Source organism: Lactuca saligna, chromosome 3 (genome assembly GCF_052625555.1).
Source record: "Lactuca saligna cultivar CGN05327 chromosome 3, ASM5262555v1, whole genome shotgun sequence".
Taxonomy (NCBI): domain Eukaryota; kingdom Viridiplantae; phylum Streptophyta; class Magnoliopsida; order Asterales; family Asteraceae; genus Lactuca; species Lactuca saligna.
The window spans coordinates 12,657,977-12,664,109 of NC_136419.1; positions in this window are offsets into that span (position 1 = coordinate 12,657,977).

Consider the following 6,133-nt stretch of genomic DNA (forward strand, 5'->3'; position numbering starts at 1 on the left):
CGAGCTCCGTTTTTCGCGTTCTTTATATCCACGCGTAGGTGAGATTATGATCTACAACTTTCATTTAGACTCCGTCGGCTAGTTTTGAATTTATTTTTACTGATATAATTTTAATAGGCCGGGCCTCCTAAAGTTCGTTAAAATTTCATAGGTTCTTTATTCGACGTCGGTTTTCGTTTGTCTTTCTATTGTTTTATTACCACCGAGGAGATCTTCAACTCCCGTTTAGGTGGCGATAGTTAAATAACACTCGATCTTTAATCCGAGTTTTTAGCTCTCTACCACTGTTACGAAACTTTGAAAATTCGTAACTTCTTCATACGAGGTCCAATTTGGGCGATCTTTTTATGCACGCTCATCTTTCAACAAGATCTACGACTTTTGTTTAGATACTTTAAGGCTAAAATGTATTTTATTGAGATTCCACTTTTTACGTCAAATAATGTTTTAACGTTGTGTCGTAATTATACGAGTGGTTATAATTTCTTCAATATAACTCGGTTTTGAGCGTTCTTTATGTTTTTGGAAACCTGGGCATGATATATAATATTCGATGCATCCCAACTTAGATACCTGAACACTTTATTTTCGAGGTTAATTTCGTTGTTTTTAGCTTTCGAGTGTTCACAATGCTTTTGGGAAAAATAGGGTTGTCACATCATCCCCCTGTTAAGGGAATTTCGTCCCGAAATTTAATCTAAGATAGATATTACAAATTAGGAAAAAGATGCGGGTACTTTCGTTTCATTTGATCCTCTCGTTCCCAGGTGTATTAAGGTCCTCGCTTGGCGTTCCAGCGGACCTTTACGATAGGTATGCGGCTTTGTTTAGTCCTTTTGACTTCCCGATCCATGATCTCTACTGGTTCCTCTACAAATTGGAGGTTTTCATTTATTGCAATTTCGTCTAGAGGGACAACAAGGGTCTCGTCGGATAAGCATTTCTTTAGGTTTGATACGTGAAAGGTAGGGTGTACGTTGTGGAGTTCCTGAGGTAGTCTAAGTTTGTAAGCCACTGGACCGATCCTGGCAAGGATCTCGAATGGTCCGATGTATCTGGGGTTCAGTTTCCCACGTTTTCCGAAGCGTATCAATCCTTTCCAAGGCGAGACTTTTAGTAGGACACGGTCTCCAACTTGGAATTCCAAGGGTTTTCGTCTCTTATCTGCATAACTCTTTTGTCTATCCCTTGATGCCTTTAGACGTTCTCGGATTTGAACAATCTTCTCCGTAGTTTCTCGTATGATTTCTGGCTCAGTAAGTGTGTTGTTAGTTGCTTGTCCTTTTGCTAGTTGTGTGTCCCCCACTTCGGCCCAGCATAAAGGTGACCTGCACTTGTGGCCATAGAGGGCTTCGAACGGGGCAACTTTGATACTGGTGTGGTAGCTATTGTTGTACGAGAACTCGACCAAGGGTAGATGTGTGTCCCATGCTTTGCCAAAATCGATTACGCAGGCTCTCAGCATGTCTTCTAGGGTTTGTATGGTTCTCTCGCTTTGGCCGTCGGTTTGAGGGTGATAGGCGGTACTCATGTCTAGTCTTGTCCCCAAAGCTTTTTGTAGCGACTGCCAGAATCTTGAGGTGAATTTACTATCTCGGTCCAAGATAATGGATACGGGCACACCGTGCAGTCGTACAATTTCCCTGAGGTATGTCCTTGTTAACTTCTCCAATTTATCCGTCTCTTTGATCGGTAGGAAATGCGCTGATTTAGTTAACCTGTCGACAATTACCCAAATGGTGTCGAGTCCGTTTGTCGTTTTGGGTAACTTGGTTATGAAATCCATAGTTATCCGCTCCCACTTCCATTCGGGTATTTCTGGTTGTTGTAATAAACCTGAAGGCTTTTGGTATTCTATTTTGACCTTAGCGCACGTCAGACATTTACTCACGTAGGTAGCAATTTCGGCTTTCATGTTCGGCCACCAGTACAACTTCTTGAGGTCGAGATACATCTTGTCGGAGCCGGGATGTATGGAGTATCGTGTTTTATGGGCTTCGTCCATGACGATTTCTCTGAATCCACCAAACTTTGGTGTCCATATTCGATCCATGAAATAACGAACTCCGTCGTTCTTGGTTTCAAGATTCTTATCCATTCCTCTTAGGGTTTCTCCTACCACATTTTCAGATTTCAAGGCTTCTATTTGGGTTCCCTTGATTTGCGTGGACAGGTGGGAATGGATCGTCATAGTTAGGGACTTCACTCGGCGACCTGAGTATTCCTTCCGACTGAGTGCATCAGCCACTACATTAGCCTTTCCGGGGTGATATCGAATTTCGCATTCGTAATCACTTAGTAGCTCTACCCACCATCTTTGTCTCATGTTGAGTTCTTTCTGGTTGAGGATATGTTGAAGGCTTTTATGGTCAGTGAAGATCGTGCATTTTGTGCCGTAGAGGTAGTGTCTCCATATCTTTAGAGCGAAGACGACTGCTCCTAGCTCAAGATCGTGCGTTATGTAGTTCACTTCATGCGTCTTTAGTTGTCTTGAGGCATAGGCGATGACCTTCCCTCGTTGCATCAGGACACACCCGAGCCCTTGGTTTGATGCATCACAATAGACCACGAAGTCCTCCGTCCCTTCTGGCAGGGTTAGGATGGGCGCACTACATAATGCTCGTTTTAGCGTTTGAAATGCGGCATCTTGTTTTTCTCCCCAGTCGAAGGTCACATTTTTCTGAGTTAGTGTGGTGAGTGGCTTGGCAATCTTGGAAAAATTCTGTATGAACCTCCGGTAATACCCGACGAGTCCTAAAAATTGTCGGATCTCTGTAGGGGTTCTTGGAATCGTCCAATTCTCTATTGCCTTGATCTTCGAGGGATCCACGTGAATTCCTTCCTTGCTTACTACGTGTCCTAGGAAATCCACTTCTCGAATCCAAAATTCGCACTTAGAAAATTTTGCGTAAAGTTTCTCTGCCCTTAATGTTTCCAGAACCTGGCGGAGATGTTGGCTGTGTTCTTCCTGGTTTCTAGAATAGATGAGTATATCATCTATGAACACGATCACGAATTTGTCCAGGAAGGGACGACATACTCGGTTCATCAGATCCATGAACACTGCTGGAGCGTTTGTCAACCCGAAGGGCATCACTACAAACTCGTAGTGACCATATCGTGTTCGGAAAGCCGTTTTGGGGATGTCTCCTTCCAGTACTCGTAGTTGGTGATAACCGGATCTTAGGTCGATTTTTGAGAAGTAGTTCGCTCCTTGTAGCTGGTCGAAAAGATCGTCTATACGTGGAAGGGGATATCGGTTCTTGATTGTCAGTTTGTTCAGTTCTCGATGATCGATGCACATGCGAAAAGATCCGTCCTTCTTTTTCACGAATAGGACTGGTGCACCCCATGGTGAGAAGCTTGGCCTGATGAATCCCTTGCTCAACAGCTCGTTCAATTGACTGGACAGTTCCTGCATCTCGGCTGGAGCTAAACGGTAAGGTGACTTTGCTACTGGGGTGGCTCCGGGAATTAAGTCGATTCTGAATTCGACTTGACGTTCCGGTGGAATTCCTGGGAGATCTTCTGGGAAAATGTCTGGGAAGTTGCAGACTTCTGGAATATCTTTAATGTTCCTTGGTTCTTTCTTCTGGTCTACTACATGAGCTAGAAAGGCATGGTATTCCTTGCGAAGATATTTTCGTGCTTTAACACAGGAGATGATTTGTAATTTTGCACTAGGTTTGTCTCCATATATGATGAGATTTTCACCGTTGGGAAGATTGAGACGAACGGCCTTTTCATGGCAAAGAATGTCGGCATGGTGAAGACTCAACCAGTCCATACCGATGATTATATCAAAACTTTTTATCGAAATGGGCATAAGGTCGATTTGAAATAAGTGTTCGTTTAAATTTAATGTGCACCCGACGTATATATCACTTGTGCTTTCTGTTTTTCCATTAGCCATTTCTACAGTGAATATTTTATTAAGTGGTTGGGGTCTCTGGTTAAGTAGATGTTTGAATTTATGGCTCACAAAACTTCTCTCCGCACCGCAATCAAAGAGTATGCATGCATAAATGTTGTCGAGGAGAAACGTACCCGTAACTCTTGTTGGATCAGTTATTGCTTCATTTTGACCTATCGCCAGCACTCTCCCAATACCACCAACATTCCTTGTCTTGGGGCAGTCCCTCTTGAAATGCCCGGTTTCTCCACATCCATAACATGCTTGGCTTACTCCAGTACCAGGAACTTGAGTGAATGGCCGCGCTGGTGCCTTACAGAAACGGGCTGTGTGCCCTTTCCTGTCGCAGTTCTTACAGTACATCTCGCGGCAATTACCGTGGTGATGGTAGTTGCATTTGTTGCACTTTGGCAAGTTCCCTGCATATTGTTTTGTTGGCGCCGGAGTTGTAGGAGTTGTGACGGGAGTAGTAGCAGCATGAACCGCCACCATTTGTTTCTTTGAAGGTTCTTGCGAGGTTAGTCCCTTTCTCTTGTTCCAGAATTTCTTCTTGCTATTGTTATTGTTGTCGTTGTTCCCTTTGGTTGGTTCAGTTACGATAGTCGTGACTCCTTGGCAGACGCCATGATCAACGAGAGATTGCGCCAGTTCTTTGGCACTGTCGAAGGTCATGGGCTTGGAAGCTAGCACACTTCCTCGCAGTTGGGGTGATAATCCCCAGATGTACCTCTCCACTTTTTGGCTTTCTAGAATCAACATCCCAGGACAAAGTGTTATCAAATCGCTGAACCTATTGGTGTAGCCTGCGATGTCCGATCCTTTCATCGAACGGTTCCACAATTCTTGTTCCAGCTTCTGAATCTCGCCCCTTGGGCAGTATTCCCGTAGGAGCATTCGCTTCAAATTTTCCCAACCCATGGAGTTCGCCACCACCAGGGTTAGTGTCTTGACGTGGCCGTTCCACCATGTCAAGGCGCGTTCAGAGAATGTACAGGCAGCAAATTTTACTTTGCTTTCTTCATGGCATGCGCAAATTTCAAATACGGCTTCCGTTTTCTCTATCCATTGGGACAGAGCCAATACTCCTCCAGTTCCATAAAAGGGAATAGGTTTTCCATTGGTGAAGTCTTTGTAAGTGCAGACTCCAGTACGGCCTTGGCTTGGGCCGTTGGTAAAGCTATTTATTCCACCTCCCGACCCATTGTTGCTCATTTGAGCCATCGCCGCGGTTACAGCGGCTGTTACAGCAGTTTGGAACATAGTTGCATCCATAGTTGGAGGAGGTGGTGGAGGTGGTGTTGGAGTTGAGTTTCTGCGTGTTGATCTACGAGGAGGCATGTTCTGGTAGAGAAAATAAGAATGAATACTATAAGTTTCTAATGTTTTGACAATCGTGTAGTTGAGGGTTAGTCGTATCTTGTAATTTGTTTTGACTTTAGTTTTTGGTTTCAAATTAGATATAACAATTTAATTAATTTCGAGAGGTATATAAAGAGGTACTGCATATCTATATATATATATATATATATATATATATATATATATATATATATATATATATATATATATATATATATGTCACACCTAAGGTGTGTTTCATTATGCTTCTAGGAAAATTTGACCTATCTAAGAGGTCTCCGTTTATAGATACAAAAGAAAATAAGAGAAAAACTTTATCCGCGGTCCTAGTCTATATCAAAATTTGTTGGAGCTTGAACAAACTCTACTTGTGGCGTTTGGAGCTGGATTCGGCATCTGACCGTTTGACTCCCATCAGTCGCCTCTCGAATTCCGCTTGTTGTTCTTTCATCTCTCTTATTTCATCTAGAGCTGTTATCATTTGGTTCTGAAGTGTCCCCGTGTAGATTTGGATATTCTCATGTAGTCCTTCCAAACGGCTGATGTCGGAGGCGTTACCTTGGGTAGCAGCATTGATCTCTCGAATTCTGGTTGCTTGTTGGTCTGCCTGGTAGTTCTGGTTAGCTATAGCGTTCATGACAACGGGAAGTGCTCGATCAGCTGAGCCTCCTCCACTGACATTGTAAAAATCCCGACACATGCCGAATGGAGGGCGTACACCTTGCTGACGGCTCCAGTAGTAAAGGTGGCTTCCCCAGATGGGAATGGGTCCCGGTTGATGTGGCCTGATCACTGGAGGATGGGGGATGGGAGGGTCGATTACTTCCGGTTCGGAATCTATTCCGCTAGAAATTTCCACGA